Source organism: Mirounga leonina, unplaced genomic scaffold, assembly GCF_011800145.1.
Source record: "Mirounga leonina isolate KUSES-001 unplaced genomic scaffold, KU_Mleo_1.0 Mir_152, whole genome shotgun sequence".
Lineage (NCBI taxonomy): Eukaryota > Metazoa > Chordata > Mammalia > Carnivora > Phocidae > Mirounga > Mirounga leonina.
Window position 1 is genome coordinate 3,904,566 of NW_023270380.1, and position 18,202 is coordinate 3,922,767.

An 18,202-nucleotide genomic window follows, 5' to 3' on the forward strand; every position below is an offset into this window, starting at 1 on the left:
AGGTTAATTACTCCAGCCAGCAAGTGCGGTGTGTCCCTGCATCTCTGCCTTTCTCAGAGGAGCACTCCCAGTTTGCTCTTCCAGCCTTCATATTGGGTCTTTTAGGGGAGATTCATACAAAAGCTATCATCATGGCCACTGTTAAACCTATCATTATGGCCACTGTTCAACTTAAAGCCCTTCAGCGGCTCTTGCTGGAGAAAAGAGCTCCGTACCACTGAAGTGCCAGTTACAAGGCACTTTAGAAAGCCACGACAGGCTGCTGAAGCTGTTGTGTTCACTCGGCCAGGCAGCACGGGAAAACATGGAGTTCTGGGAGTTGCCGTGGGTGAGGAGGAGACACCTTACGTGGACTAAGGATGCTCAAGATTCAGAATAGGAATGTGCCAAGAAGGATGGACAGGAACAGGTGGGCCTGGCTGGGGCCCTCCGCTTTGTGGGAAAAAGCGGCTCATGAATCCCAGATGCGAATTCCACAGCTCTTGCTTCCAAGTGCAGTGAGCATCCTACCAGCGTCTGCCCCCAAACTCCACATACATACACTCTTCGTGCATCATGGAAACTTCAGGCACAATGTGTTTGTTCCTAGACTGGCTAGCATATAAGATAATAAAATAGATTCCCCAAGGCCAGGATGTGAAATGAGAACAAATGGAATTCTTAATTAGGCTCAACAGGTGTTACGTAGGACAACAGAAGACCACAGAAAAAAGGAGGCAAAAGTTGGGAAGCAGGGCCATTAAGGAAAGGTTCAAAGCACTGAGATGACTTAGCCAGCCAGCAGAAAGCCAACCTTGTGATCTGGGGACCAAAAGATGAGGTTGCTCTGAATTGCTCCGTGAAAGTGGAGTGAGGCAGATGAGACTCATCAGAGACCTCTCCAAATCTTCCTCTCGCCTTTCTTGTCTCCCTGTTCTCCCACAGACATCCCAGTGCTGGAGAATAACTCCAGAATGGAGTTAAACATGGTCCAACAGGGCACAGAAGAGGAACCAAGGGTAAAAGTCCTCTAAAGGCCCAGCAAACATGGAGTTTGTAAGGAGTGAGAGGCAGCAGGTTAGGAACAGAACCCCAGGGGTCTCAGTGTGTCCACAGACCCAGCAATGAAACAGCTGAGTAGAGAGAAGCAGGGGGGAGGGCCACTGAGGCGGGGGACAGGACCAAATAGAGAAAGAAGGGAGGACAAACAAGGAAAGGACAATGGGAGAAGAAAGGTGATGTGCTCGGACCTGAATAACTGTAAAGAGTACAAGTCTGGGAAAGAAACACAGACGTCTGGTTTTTGCTGATAACTTTCACTTTCTTTACTCTTGCTCACATGCATTGACCGCAGAGGGTTGACTGCAATTGGCTTCCAAGTTCTTTCAGAAAGGCCACTTTAGTTCTAATCCTGGGGCCGGTTTAAGCTTCCTGAATCCATTCTGGATGGGACTACCAGCTCCCAGTGCCTCAGACATGCTGACGGTTGAGAGGATGGTAGTTTATTCCATTATGTCTGCTCAAGGTCACATCTCTTAGGTTCACAGACAAGAATAGTTTCCCTACCACCTGATTTTTCACCAGTCAGTAGGTGACCTGGTACAGACCGAGACAGACAGTTCTAACATAGACTCAAACCCTTGACTCACTTCTGTTAAGACAGAGTATTTTCTTTAAAGGTCAATCTCATTTCCTTTCATCCCTGCCATGAACACAAGGAGAGGAGGAATATGCTAATCACCAAAGGGAAGACTCTCAACACATGACACTGGATTACATCAAAAGCCAAAGTCCTGAGAAGTGGTGCCTGGCTCTCTTGCATTAACTTGATCAGTTACACCTAACCAAATTCTATCACGCAAAATGCCTCTGGATCTGAAACCCTTTAGTCACTCCACTGTCGAGTCTAGTTTTTCAGAATTAACCCATGACTCGTGCCTAGGTGAAAACTACAAGCATGAAGAAGATTACCTTATGTGATGCATGGCCCCCCGAATACCCAACCAATGGATCAGGGGTTATGGAAAGTTACTCCTGGAGGATTTTCCATGTATGACTATATCCTGGGAAGCTTTTAAGCCACCTTGTGAAAAGCTGTTAAGTAGGTCAGGCATAGCAGTTATAATCAGACAGGAGCCCTAGGGAAAGCCTCATCTGCAAGTTTAAAGCTCTAAGTGAAACTTGGCTGCATTATGATTCAATGAATCTATTACAATTATTTTTTGCTTAGCACAGCGACTTGTATTTACATACAAGCAAAACCAGTAATCAGGCACATACACTCTCACGCTCTAATTGCAGCTGAGACCCCAGGTATCTTTGCTCTTTTCCTGTGTCGATGTCTCAGCTTTTTCATAAACATCATGCAGAATAAAATAGAAGTTTTGTGAAAGATTTTCAATATGCGGCTCATAAAATAGACTCTGCTGTTCTCACTGAAGAAGCCAGAACTCCTGAATGCCACTTCTTTGCATGTCTAGGATTCCTCCACCAAAAAAGTAATTTAATCTCCTCCCCAAGGCCACCAGAAAAAGGACGCGCTTTAGATGTGGCAGATGTCAACATGGTGTGATGTTTAAGAGCATGGGCTTGAGGACAGGCTGTCTGAGCTTGAACCCCAGCTGGCATCCACCACAGGGATGATAACAGTACTTCCTTACAGTGTCATCTGATGATTGACATCATCTTTGTTCAGGACTTAGACCAGTGCCTGGCAACTGTAAGTACAATATGAGAAGCTGACAGATAGATGTTGGGACAAGTAGAGGTCATCTTTTGGGATGTACTTAGCTTGCAATCAGGAAATTCTAGAGCCCCCCTTTAAAACAATGGAGACTTACCAAGTCTTGATCCTCCTAGTTTTCAGAGGGGGAACCCAGACTCAGGGGGTCACTGGCTGAGGTTAGACAGTGAGTCACTGGCCCATGTGAAACCAGAGGTCAAAGTGCCTGCCTGGTTCTCTGCCTGGTGGTAGATATTTCTACCTTACCATGTCTTCTTGAGGCTAGGAGCCCTTCTTAAAGACAGCAGCAGGAAAACCTGCCTGTCATGCAGCAGCTGAGGGCAGCAACTCCTCTACTTGGCCTTCCTGCTGACAGTCAAGGGACAGGGTCCCAAGCGTGGACATGCCACATATGGCTGTGGCCACCAGCAGGGAGCTCTTCTGTATGCACACAGTGACGAAGAACTCTGATCCATCCTGGAACGTCTCTTTCAGTGTAAATGCACAATTAATAAAATATGACACCATCCAACAAGCCTGGAGACATTCAAGCAGATCTCAGAAAGGCAGGCCTCTTGGTTCCCTGAGCTTCTTGAACACACAGCCCCAAGAAGATGGATATGGCTTAGTATTTTATTCCTAGAAGTGTGGAGAGGTATGTTCCAGGTTAAAAAGACCCAACTTCATATTTTCCCTTTACACTTCGTCCTTCTCCTCAAGAGTGGAATCAAGCGAAAGAATGAAAAATCCATGGGTGTTCAAAAGGTGATGCCTAAGCACAAAAGGAAGCCTAAATGTTGATCATTAATGAAAAGTGTGTATGAAGAGGCACTTGACGTCCTATTACACCATTGTGTATAAAATCATGAAGCATTTAAGATGAGACTGATTCAGTCTCAGTGGAAACAGCAACATTAACACCTTTCTAGTAAGTGCCATTACATACAGCATAACATTGCACTGAAGCACTTTAAATAGAAATCCACTTAGATTAGCTACGAAATTACATCTCAGTAGGCAGTTCAAGGCCTCTACTTTTATGAAGCTTATCTCACTTCTAATGTTCTGCTTCCAATATCCTAAATCTCGGCCCTATGAAAGCACAATAAACTTCACAAGTTACCCAAGTATGACTATAAGAGAAATCAAAATCATTTGGGCCTTTTCCACTGAAAACACTAGGAAAAGAGTAAATAAGGTCACAGTGGAATGATTCTGGCTGTTTCCCAAAGAAAGACACCATAAATATTCTCAATTCCAATGACCCTTTTTGGGAATATCTTTTCCATTAGGTGTAGACAATGCTGTTATACCTCTGCTATAGATAGGAAACCCCAACTGCATAAATTCACAAACTATCTTAAGAAAAATGTCACTAAATAAAGATGATCCAACCCTTTTCCTTGCTAATACATTCTGAAACAAGATGTATGCCATCTTTCTTCAGGGGACTCCCTCTCCCACCAACAAAATGACTCACAATTTATTGGACATTTTGATATTGAACACTATCTTAGGGAGCTGCCCATAGGCTATTCCATTCGATTAAAGTAGAATTTTCCTTCCCAATCCCAACCACCACCTTTCCTCCTACCCCTCTAACCCTAACTCCAGCCTTACCGTCTCCCAGATTAGCTGTATCACGTAACTTTTCTTCCTTCTTTTCTTGCATTCTGTGGTCAGATTCAGCTAGTTTCCTTCTCAGAAAGATATGCAGCTTGTCATTATGAATATCTGAACGTGAAGAGGCATGCAGGGCTGAAAGGAGTCCCAGAAACCAGTTGCTGAGTCAAAGATGCACTGAGTTCAGGATGAGGGAACGCGGAGGGAATAGAGGCTCTGGAATGCTTGGAAAGGAGGTGATGTGAGGAGCAGGAAAATGTTCAAGAAGGAATGGAAATGTTCAAGAAGGAATGAGTAACACCTCAAGTGTGGGATACCACTTTTTGGGGGAGGGGGAGCACCACTGTTGCAGAATAAAAGATTGATAACAGCAAACATGATAATTAAATTTGGGGACATTAGCTTTAAAACATAAATATTCTCAAATAAAGCCTGGCAAGATGTATCAGAATTTTGTAAGTTAGGTAAACATATTCAGGTACAGTTATAACGGATTACGAGACTGAATTTCAGAAGGTCAGAAACAGATTCTACCTCTGTATACAATGTGTATTGGGAGCTTATTAAATAGCACACAGTTTAGCAAAATATCAATGTGCTTCAGGGAGCATGGTAATGCACAAAGGTTACCACCCCACTGCAAAGATAATAGAAATGGTCTAAAATATTGTAAGGAAAAAATGTAATTAATAGTTGAAGTCAAAAGAAGGGAAAACTTCCAATAGTCAGAACCAAAAAGGGAATTTAAGATGAGAAAAATAGGGGCACCTGGGTGGCTCAGTTGGTTAAGGGTCTGCCTTCGGCTCAGGTCATGATCTCGGGTCCTGGGATGGAGCGCCACATTGGGGTCCTTCCCCATTTCTCTCAAATAAATAAAATAATTTTTAAAAATAAAATAAAATGAGAAAAATAAGTCTGAACTGACACTGGAATGACCCCAAGAGGATACAAACATGGATGTGGATCTTAGCAGCTTAGGACATGGATTTTAATGGACTTGAAGGGCTGGCTGCCATGCCCACACAAAAAAAGTGAATTAGAAAAACCCCACCTACCATTGCTGGGAAAAAGCAAAGAACTTTGCCTTCTTCCTAACATAGAGTAGAATCTGTCATCCATAACACACCAAAACCTTAGCCATCATAATGTAGAAGAGTGGAATTTAAATTTAAACTATTCCAGAAACATGAAAAAAAACAAGAGGCTGTAACATAAAAAGCAGGGGAGGATAAACAAAACTTTCTTGCAAAAATAAATGCATACAGTCTTCAAGGATACTTCTAGAACCAGAATATATAGATCTCCCACAGATAAAACAACAACTTCCCACTGAAGATTAGTCCATGATGAAAATTATAAACTACAAAAGGAAAATGAGCAAATGAGAAGCCAGTAAATTCAACACACAAGATAATTAGCATCCCAAGAATTTTATGTAATACAGTAATATAAAAGAATCTAAATAAATGAGTAAAGAGCTGACATAAAAAGTAAATAATACTAAAAGAGTAACATAATATGAAGAATGAACAAATGGAAGTGAAAAAGAAAGAAATATCAATTCTAGAAGTGAAAAGTGAAGTTATTGAAATAAAAAACCCCAGGAGGTGGTTTAAAATCAGATTAGTTACAGCAAAACAGAAAGTAGAGAAATGAAAGATCTGAGTAAGTTACCTAGAACAAAGCACAGAGAGAGGAAAAGTTTTTTTTAAATCTGAAAGGCTAAGAAACATACATGACAGAGTAAGAAGACATATTCCAATTGGAGTTCCAGAAAGTATAGAAAGGGGAGAGGAAATATTTGAAGGGCAAATAGCTCAGAATTTTCCAGAACTGAGGAAAACATGAGTCCTTGATTGAAGAAGCACATCAAGTCCTGTAAAGGATAAATAAAAAGAATCCACACCTTACTGCATATGATAGTGAAAATGCAAAACATCAAAATCAAAGAGAAAAATCTTTCTTACAGATTACCTACAAAAAAATTTTGGATAATAGCAGATTTCTCATTAGCAAAAATGTATCCCAGGAGACAATGAAATAATGTTTTTAAGGTTTTAAGAAAGACGATCAAGTTGGAATTCTGTACAGAACTTCAGTATCATTTAAATGTGAGGTGGAAATAACCTTTTTAGACAAAGACTGAGAGAACTGATTACTCATAGAACTTTGCAGGAAAAAAAAAAAAATTAAAGAATGTGCTTCACTAAGAAGAAAATTTAACCCTGAAGGAAGATAGGACATCCAAGAATAATGGTGAGAAAAGAAACAGCTAAAATGTTAGAATGTCAATATTAGGATTAATTCTACAATTAATCATAAAGCTAGTAACTCAATTGAAGGTGGAACCAAGTACTGGATGTCATAAATATTTAAGATATGAGAAGGGAATTTGGAGTTAAGTGTTGTCTTTGGATTGCTTGAGAGGAGGGAAGAGATTTTAATTAATTGTATCTGCTAATCAAATGTGCTTATTAATAATTTAAGAGTAACCACTAAGCCACCAAAGTATTCAATCTCTGATGTGTGTCAGAATCACCCAGAGAGCCTATACAAAAAAGATTCTGGTTCCCATCTACAAAAGTTCTGATTCAGTAGGTTTAGGAAGGAGCCCAAGAATAACATCCCAGGGGATGCTGATGCTGCCTATCTGGGGACCACACATTGAGATTCACTACATTAAAGGAACAGAAACAGAATATTCAATTTCCAAAACCTTAGAGGAAAAAGGAATTAAGAAAATGCCCATTCCATTCAATAGAAGGCCAGAAAGAAGGGGTAAGGGGACAAATACAAAGCATACATATGGAGCAAAAAATAGGACAGAAAAAAGTACAAACGTATCAGTTATCACAGTAAATGTAAATGAATAAAAGTTGCCTATTAAAATATAGAGATTCTCAGTCTGTATTAAAAGGAAAAGTCTTGCTAGATGCTTTTATAAGAAATATTAAAATGGACAACCTACTGGGGGGTGGAGCAAGATGACAGAGGAGTAGGAGACCTGGATTTCGTCTGGTCTCAGGAATTCAGCTGGATAGGGATCAAACCATTCTGAACACCTACAAACTCAACAGGAGATCGAAGAAAAGAAGAGCAACAACTCTCTGAACAGAAAAGCAACCACTTTCTGGAAGGTAGGACGAGCGGAGAAGTGAATCCGAGGCGATATTCAGGAGGATAGACGGCAGGGGAGGGGGGCTCCCTCGGCCACTTCTGGCAAGTGATAGAGCCGCGGAGCACAAAATCGGAACTTTTAGAAGTCTGCTCCGCTGAGGGACGTCGCTCAGCAGGGGGTGGAACCCTCGTGGGACAGTGTGGTCTCAGGACCCTCGGGGTCACAGAAAGACCGGGGGTGCCTGAGTGTGGCAGATCTCCCAGGTAACAGAGTGGAGAAGCCGGCTGCAGAGACGGAGCCGAGGCGTGGGCTCTCAGCTCGGGGTTGCCATAAACCGTGATCCATGGCACAGTCGGGCCACTGCTGCTCCAGCAGGGACCCAACAAGTGGCAGATCCGGGGAGACTCACCTTCCTTCCCCAGGAGGAGAAGTGCGGGAGCGCACCGCAGGGATCTGCTGGGTTTGGAGACTCCACACTGAGTCGGGTGCCAGAGATAGAAATGCTGGGTCACAGGCCGGGTGAGCACGGAGTGTGGCCAGAGACCAGGGAGATGGGAGTGACTCACGGCTTTTCTCTGGGGGCGCACTGAGGAGCAGGGCCCGGAGTTCTCGGCTCCTCCGGGGCGGAGATTGGGAGGCCGCCATTTTCACTCTCTGCTTCCAAAGCTGTACGGAAAGCTTGAAGGGAACAAAAGCTCCGGAGAGCAAACCCGAGCAGATTACTTAGTCCGGACCGGGCAAGGGCGGAGCAATTCTGCCTCCGGCAAAGACATTTGGGAACCACGGCAACAGGCCCCTTCCCCAGAAGATCAGCGAGAACAGCCAGCCAAGACCAAGTTTACTGATCCATGAGAATGGCAGAACTCCAGCGCTAGGGGAATACTGCACATAGAATCCATGGCATTTTTACTATGATTCTTTAGTTTTTCAAAGTTTTTTTTTTTTTTAACTGTCTGGGTTTTTTTTTGAATTTTTCTTTTTCCCTTTTTCAACCAACATCTTATCAATCCCTTTTTTAAAAAACATTTTTATTTTTCGTTTTTAGAGTCATATTCTATCCCTCCATAGTAGTTACCCTTATTTTTGGCATATATATATATATGTTGTTCTCTCTTTAAAATTTTGAGATCGTTTCTTCTAACAGATCAAAATATACCCTAAATCTCTAGTGCATGGTTTTGTTCTACTCTCCTGCCTGATCACATTCTCTCCCTTTTTCTTTCTTTCTTTTTTTTTTTAAATCCTCTTTTCTTTTTTCAAACAATTTCTTATCAATTCTGTTTATAAAATTTTTTTATAATTTTCATCTTTACAGTCATATTCCATCCCTTCATCATATCAACCCTTATTTTTGTACATATATAAGTTTTTCTTTCTTTAAAATTTTGGGAGGCACTATCTTCTAACAGACCAAAATACACCCAAAATCTAGTGTGTGGCACTGATCTATGCACCAGCGTGATCATATTTGATCATATTCTGTTTTGTTTTTGTTTTGTTTTGTTCTGTTTTTTGTTTTGTTTTGTTTTTATCTTTTTTTTTTTTTTTTTGCTTTTTCTTTTTTCTTTCTTTCCCTTTCTTTTCCCCCCAGCTTCAGGTCTTTTCTGATTTGTTTAGAGTATATTTTCTGGGGATGTTATTACCCTGTTAGCATTTTGTTCTCTCATTAATCTATTCTCCTCTGGACAAAATGACAAGATGAAAAAATCACCTCAACAAAAAGAACAAGAGGTAGTACCGACTGCCAGGGACCTACTCAATACGGACATTAGTACAATGTCAGATCTAGAGTTCAGAATCATCACTTTAAAGATACTAGCTGGGCTTGAAAAAAATATGGAAGTTATTAGAGAAACCCTTTCTGGAGAAGTAAAAGAACTAAAATCTAACCAAGTTGAAAGCAAAAAGGCTATTAATGAGGTGCAATCAAACATGGGGATGCTAACTGCTAGGATAAATGAGGCAGAAGAGAGTATCAGTGAGATAGAAGACCAAATGATGGAACATAAAGAAGCTGAGAAAAAGAGAGATAAACAACTACTGGATCATGAGGGCAGAATTCGAGAGCTAAGAGATACCATAAGATGAAACAACATTAGAATAATTGGGATCCCAGAAGAAGAAGAAAGAGAGAGAGGGGCAGAAGGTATATTGGAGCAAATTATAGCAGAGAACTTCCCTAATTTGGGGAAGGAAACAGGCATCAAAATCCAGGAGGCACAGAGAACCCCTCTCAGAATCAATAAAAATAGGTCAACACCCCGACATCTAATAGTAAAACTTACAAGTCTCAGAGACAAAGAGAAAATCCTGAAAGCAGCTCGGGAGAAGAGATATGTAACCTACAATGCTAGAAACATTAGATTGGCAACAGACCTATCCACAGAGACCTGGCAGGCCAGAAAGGACTGGCAGGATATATTCAGAGCACTAAATGAGAAAAATATGCAGCCAAGAATACTATATCCAGCTAGGCTGTCACTGAAAATAGAAGGAGAGATAAAAATCTTCCAGGACAAACAAAAACTAAAGGAATTTGCAAACACGAAAACAGCCCTACAAGAAATCTTGAAAGGAGTCCTCTAAGCAAAGAGAGAGCCTAAAAGCAACATAGACCAGAAAGGAACACAGACAATATACACTAACAGTCACCTTACAGGCAATACAATGGCACTAAATTCCTATCTTTCAATAGTTACCCTGAATGTAAATGGGCTAAATGCCCCAATCAAAAGACACAGGCTATCAGATTGGATTAAAAAACAAGACCCATCGATATGCTGTCTGCAAGAGACTCATTTTAGACCCAAAGACACCCCCAGATTGAAAGTGAGGGGATGGAAAACCATTTACCATGCTAATGGACACCAAAAGAAAGCTGGGGTGGCAATCCTTATATCAGACAAATTAGATTTTAAACCAAAGACTGTAATAAGAGATGAGGAAGGACACTATATGCTACTTAAAGGGTCTATCCAACAAGAAGATCTAACAATTATAAATATCTATGCCCCTAACATGGGAGCAGCCAATTACATAAGGCAATTAATAACAAAAGCAAAGAAACACATTGACAACAATACAATAATAGTGGGGGACTTTAACACCCCCCTCACTGAAATGGACAGATCATCTAAGCAAAAGATCAACAAGGAAATAAAGACTTTAAATGACACACTAGACCATATGGACTTCACAGACATATTCAGAACATTCCATCCCAAAGCAACGGAATACACATTCTTCTCTACTGCCCATGGAACATTCTCCAGAATCGATCACATCCTAGGTCATAAATCAGGTCTCAACGGGTACCAAAAGATTGGGATCATTCCCTGCCTATTTTCAGACCACAATGCTTTGAAACTAGAACTCAATCACAAGAGGAAAGTCAGAAAGAACTCAAATACATGGAGGCTAAAGAGCATACTACAAAAGAATGAATGGGTCAACCAGGAAATTAAAGAAGAATTTAAAAAATTCATGGAAACCAATGAAAATGAAAACACAACTATTCAAAATCTTTGGGATGCAGCAAAAGCAGTCCTAAGAGGCAAGTATATAGCAATACAAGTCTTTCTCAAGAAACAAGAAAGGTCTCAAGTACACAACCTAATCCTCCACCTAAAGGAGCTGGAGAAAGAACAGCAAATAAAGCCTAAACCTAGCAGGAGAAGAGAAATAATAAGGATCAGAGCAGAAATCAATGAAATAGAAACCAAAAGAACAGTAGAACAGATCAACAAAACTAGGAGCTGGTTCTTTGAAAGAATTAACAAGATTGATAAACCCCTGGCCAGACTTATCAAAAAGAAAAGAGAAATGACCCAAATAAATAAAATCATGAATGAAAGAGGAGAGATCACAACCAACACCAAAGAAATACAAACAATCATAAGAACATATTATGAGCAGGTATATGCCAGCAAATTAGATAACCTGGAAGAAATGGATGTATCAACTACCAAAACTGAACCAGGAAAAAATAGAAAACCTGAACAGACCTATAACCACTAAGGAAATTGAAGCAGTCATCAAAAATCTCCCAACAAACAAAGCCCAGGGCCAGATGGCTTCCCAGGGGAATTCTACCAAACATTTCAAGAAGAATTAATACCTGTTCTTCTGAAACTGTTCCAAAAAATAGAAATGGAAGGAAAACTTCCAGACTCGTTTTATGAGGCCACCATTACCTTGATCCCCAAACCAGACAAAGACCCCATCAAAAAGGAGAATTACAGACCAATATCCTTGATGAACATGGATGCAAAAATTCTCACCAAAATACTAGCCAATAGGATCCAACAGTACATTAAAAGGATTATTCACCACGACCAAGTGGGATTTATCCCTGGGCTGTAAGGTTGGTTCAACAGCCGCAAATCAATCAATGTGATACAATCCATTAACAAAAGAAAGAACAAGAATCATATGATCCTCTCAATAGATGCAGAAAAAGCTTTTGACAAAGTACAGCATCCTTTCTTGATCAAAGCTCTTCAGAGTATAGGGATAGAGGGTACATACCTCAATATCATAAAAGCCATCTATGAAAAACCTACAGCGAATATCATTCTCAATGGGGAAAAACTGAGAGCTTTCCCCCTAAGGTCAGGAATGCAGCAGGGATGTCCACTATCACCACTGCTATTCAATATATTATTAGAAGTCCTAGCCACAGCAGTCAGACAACAAAAAGAAATAAAAGGCATCCAAATCAGCAAAGAAGAAGTCAAACTCTCACTCTTTGCAGATGATATGATACTTTATGTGGAAAACCCCAAAGACTCCACCCCAAAACTGCTAGAACTCATACAGGAATTCAGTAAAGTGGCAGGATATAAAATCAATGCACAGAAGTCAGTGGCATTCCTATACACCAACAACAAGATAGAAGAAAGAAAAATTAAGGAGTTGATCCCATTTACAATTGCACCCAAAACCATAAGATACCTGGGAATAAATCTAACCAAAGAGGCAAAGGATCTGTACTCAGAAAACTATAAAATACTCATGAAAGAAATTGAGGAGGACACAAAGAAATGGAAAAACGTTCCATGCTCATGGATGGGAAGAACAAATATCGTGAAGATGTCAATGCTACCTATAGCAATCTACACATTCAATGCAATCCCCATCAAAATACCATCCACTTTTTTCAAAGAAATGGAACAAATAATCCTAAAATTTGTATGGAACCAGAAAAGACCCGAATAGCCAGAGGAATGTTGAAAAAGAAAAGCAAAGCTGGTGGCATCACAATTCCGGACTTCCAGCTCTATTACAAAGCTGTCATCATCAAGACAGTGTGGTAGTGGCACAAAAAGAGACACATAGATCAATGGAACAGAATAGAGAGCCCAGAAATGGACCCTCAACTCTATGGTCAACTCATCTTTGACAAAGCAGGAAAGAATGTCCAATGGAAAAAAGACAGTCTCTTCAACAAATGGTGTTGGGAAAATTGGACAGCCACATGCAGAAGAATGAAACTGGACCATTTCCTTACACCACACACAAAAATAGACTCCAAATGGTTGAAAGACCTAAATGTGAGACAGGAATCCATCAAAATCCTAAAGGAGAACACAGGCAGCAACCTCTTCAACCTCAGCCGCAGCAACTTCTTCCTAGAAACATCGCCTAAAGGCAAGGGTAGCAAGGGCAAAAATGAACTATTGGGACTTCATCAAGATAAAAAGCTTTTGCACAGCAAAAGAAACAGTTAACAAAACCAAAAGACAAACGACAGAATGGGAGAAGATATTTGCAAATGACATATCAGATAAAGGGCTAGTATCCAAAATCTATAAAGAACTTATCAAATTCAACACCCAAAGAACAAAGAATCCAATCAAGAAATGGGCAGAAGACATGAACAGACATTTTTCCAAAGAGGACATCCAAATGGCCAACAGACACATGAAAAAGTGCTCAACATCACTCGGCATCAGGGAAATCCAAATCAAAACCTCAATGAGATACCACCTCACACCAGTCAGAATGGCTAAAATGAACAAGTCAGGAAAGGACAGATGTTGGCAGGGATGCGGAGAAAGGGGAACCCTCCTACACTGTTGGTGGGAATGCAAGCTGGTGCAATCACTCTGGAAAACAGTATGGAGGTTCCTCAAAAAGTTGAAGATAGAGCTACCATACGATCCAGCAATTACACTACTGGGTATTTACCCCAAAGATACAAATGTAGGGATCCAAAGGGGTACATGCACCCCAATGTTTATAGCAGCAATGTCCACAATAGCCAAACTGTGGAAAGAGCCAACATGTCTGTCAACAGATGAATGGATAAAGAAGATATGGTATATATATACAATGGAATATTATGCAGCCATCAAAAGTAATGAGATCTTGTCATTTGCAACGACATGGATGGAACTGGAGGGTATTATGCTGAGTGAAATAAGTCAAACAGAGAAAGACATGTATCATATGACCTCACTGATATGAGGAATTCTTAATCTCAGGAAACAAACTGAGGGTTGCTGGAGTGGGGGTTGAGGTGGGAGGGATGGGATGGCTGGGTGATAGACACTGGGGAGGGTATGTGCTATGGTGAGCACTGTGAATTGTGCAAGACGGTTGAATCACAGATCTGTACCACTGAAACAAATAATACATTATATGTTAAGAAAAAGAAAAGAAGAAGAAGATAGCAGGAGGGGAAGAATGAAGGGGGGGAAATCGGAGGGGGAGATGAACCATGAGAGATGATGGACTCTGAAAAACAAACTGAGGGTTCTAGAGGGGAGGGGAGTCAGAGAATGGGTTAGCCTGGTGATAGGTATTAGGGGGGGCACGTTCTGCATGGAGCAGTGGGTGTTGTGCACAAACGATGAATCATGGAACACTACATCAAAAACTAATGATGTAATGTATGGTGATTAACATAACAATAAAAAATTAAAAAAAAAGAAATATTAAAATGACTTAAAATGTTTTAGGTAAAAGGGTGATAAAAAACGATACCAGGTAAATTCCAATCAAAAGAAAGCTTGCTTATCTATATTAATATTCGACAAAATTGACTTTCACTAAAAAAAAAGGATAAAAATCAGTACATCATGATAAAAGGGAAGAGTCATGAGGAAGATAACATGATTGGAATGTATGCACTTAGCCAAATAGTTTAAAAATACCTAAAGTCAAAGTGAACAGAATTACAAGGTAAGATTACAAATTTGCAATCAGAGGGAGAGATTTTTAGGACATCCATCTCAGAAAATGATAGTTTAATTAGACAATAAATAAATAAGCATAGAAAACATTTGGCCAATAGAATTCATAAGCTTTGTCTAAGAGATATATGTATTAGAATCCTGCAGTCAACTGAAAGAGAAGAATAAAATGTTGAAGCATATATACATTTATAAGAATTGATGACTTACTGAAAAGAAGTCTTAACTGGTGCTAAGAATTAATATCATGCAAACTTCTTTGCAATCACATTAGCAGTCAATAATAAAATGATGGCAAAATAATAGCAGCAACCATCAGAAACTTTGCATTTAAGTGTATCCTCAGCAAATATGACTCTGAATTAATTAAAAATGGTAGCATTTAGAAAATATTTAAAAATGAATAACAATAAGGGATGCCTGGGTGGTTGAGTGTCTGACTCTTGGCTTCAGCTTAGGTCATGATCTCAGGGTCATGCGACTGAGCCCTGTGTTGGGCTCCATGCTCAGCGTGGAGTCTGCTCGAGATTCTCTCCTTCTCCCTCTGCCTCACCCTCTCTGTTTCTCTCTAAAAAAATTAATTAATTAAATGTTTTTTAAAAATGAATGACAATAAAAAGCAGTAGTACCAATCATAACAGGTGGGACTCAGCTAAAGTACTTTGTAGAGGAAAAAATATAGCCTTAAAATGTGCATCTTGGAAAAATTTCACAGTTTATATTGGGAGGCTATTTTTAATATAAAAAATGAACAAGAATATCATAAGAAAGAAAAATATAGGTGTCCTTATCTATTAATATAAATGTAGAACTCCTTAATAAAGTATTTACAAAATGAATCTATAAATGTTTTAAAGTAATCATGATCAAATTTGGTTCATCCCATAATGGCTTAATACTATAAGAATGTCAATATAATTCACCAAATGAAGAAAGTAAAAAAAGAAAAACCATATGATGCTCAATTTATACAGCACCAATGTGGAAAAATAAATTCAACACTCACTGAAACAAATCCCTTCCAATCTAGTAATAAAAGAGTTCTTCTTACACCTGATAAAGGATATCCATGCCATTTAACATTCAACACCATACTTAATAGCAAGATATAAAATATCATAATTATTCAGGTAAGAGGTATCAAGTGAGATGAACCTGATTAACCTACACCAGAAAAGTGAAAATATAACCATTAAGGGAGACTAAAATCTAAGGAAGGAAAAAGGAACCCAGGGTAATAATTTATAGTTTATCACCTGTGAAGTGCAGTTTGGAAAAATGAAACTGAGGAGAGAAATAGGGATGATGGCAGATGAGAGTACCCAGCAGGGGTGGGCTCTTTAGGCAAATGAATGTGCAGCTAATAAAAGAAAATGCAACAAGCCCTGATGCTTTGATTAGCCGACCTTATACAGCCTGACAAATTCAGACCCCTAGGAGAACATGACAGAAAATATTAGTTAGGTCCCTATTTCACAACTGCTCATTAGTGTATCCGTAAATACAAATGAAGTCACCATTGCACAGTGAAATTTTATAATCTACCAAGAGCTGTGAATGCACAAAACGAAAAGGTCTTCTCAAGACCCCTGAGAACTAGGAATTAAATGGAACCCAGCATCTATGGGTATGTTTCTGCTTCTGGTGGCCAGCAGGAGTGTAGGCTCAGGTAGGTGGGAAGGTGCATCACTGAGGAAGGAGACAAGGAAGGACTCAAAATGAAGAAACAGGAGTGAGAGAGTTACCTTTGTTCTTTAAGTAGCCTGTTCACATTGGCCTTGGAGTGAAGTGGTAGAAACCTTGAAGTTTATGCATACATCCTGCCTGCCTTTTCCATTCCTTAATCCTTTCAATTCCTTATGTTAGCCTTCATTCAACTACTCTATGTAAGATAGATTTTCCTGCCTTTGTTATGGATTTGATTTAAGAAAAGGCAGCTTTCTGGACTGTTTTGGGGGGCTTATTCCCTCTCGAAGGTCTATTATAATCCCATGGGTGGCAAATACTGCCTTTACGAAGAGGGTGCAAGGATCAAGTCCATAAGCCTCTATCAGGACAGAGGGTGCTTAGCATTTTAATGAGATAGGCCAATACTACTATTACATGTAGCTAAGAGGCAAGTTTTCCTCCATTGAGTTTGAATGCCCTCCTGCCCTTGCCATCCACCACGTGCCTCCAGTACATCTCATTCATGTACTTTCCTGAGATCTGATACTTGTACAAACATTTCCATAATCTAGTTCACATAGAAATAAGGTGATACATACAGTGATGTTCCATGTAATGGAAGCTTTCTGCTTTAAGCACCGAGACTTTCAAAATGTATGTTCTTTTTAATAAAAATATAATTATACAGTCTCACTTAAAAAATACCAAGTAGTTCAGATTTACATAAAGTGTAACTGTGAAACTGTGAAACTGTCTGACAGGAAAGTTAAAAGAACTATGATGATATGTTAAGGGCTCTAACAGAAAAAGGTGTACAATATGAAAGAGTAGATGGATTATTTCAGCACAGAGATGGAAACTATATAAGGAAGACTCAAACAGAAATGATGGAAATGGAAACACCATAACAGAGACATAGAATGCTTTCAGCAAGCTCATCACACTAACACAGTCAAGGGAATGACTGATGAACTTGATTATAAGTCAACAGAAATGACCTAAATTGAAACACAAAGATAAAACTGAGTGAATTCAAAAAAGAAAATATTCTTACACTAAGCACAAAAAAAAAAAAAAAAAAAATGGATGAAAGACCTAAATGTGAGACCTGAAACTATGAAAATCCTAGGAGAGAACACAGACAGTAACTTTTTGTACATCAGCTGTAGCAATTTTTTTTCTAAATAATTCTCTGACGCAGGGGAAATAAAAGCAAAAAATAAGCTGGGAATATATAAAAATAAAAGCCTTCTGCAAAGTGAAGGAAACAATCAACAAAACTATAAGGCAATCTATGGAATAGGAATAGAGATTTGCAAATAACATATCCAATAAAGGATTAGAATCCAAAATATATAAAGAACTTATAAAATTCAACATCCAAAAAACAAATAGTACAATTAGAAAATGGGCAGAAGACATGAAGACGTTTTTCCAAAGAAGACATCCAGATGGCCAACAGACACATGAAAAGATGCTCAATATTACTCATCATCAGGGAAATGCAAATCAAAACCACAATGGGGTATCACCTCACACCTGTCAGAATGGCTAAACTCAAAAACACAAGAAAAAAATAGGAGTTGGCAAGGATGTGGAGAAAAAGGAACACTCATGCACTATTGGTGGGAATGCAAACTGGTGCAGCCACTGGGGAAAACAGTATGGAGATTCCTCAAAAATTAAAAATAGAACTACCTTACAATGCAGCAATCACACTATTGGGTATTTACCCAAAGAATACAAAAACACCAATGCAAAGGGATACATGCACCCCTATGTTTATAGCACATTATTTACAATAGCCAAGATATGGAAGCTGCCTGAGTGTCCACTGATTGATGAATGGTTAAAGAAGATGTGGTATGTATATATAATAGAATATTACTCAGCGAT

The 18,202-nt window shown here is 39.5% G+C and overlaps 1 protein-coding gene across 1 annotated transcript in view; it reads right to left on the reverse strand.

Annotated features, from left to right (window-relative positions):
* The window catches only part of PCNX2 (pecanex 2), a 305,854-nt gene that overhangs the window by 86,727 nt on the left and 200,925 nt on the right, over positions 1–18,202 (reverse strand). The window lies entirely within an intron of this gene.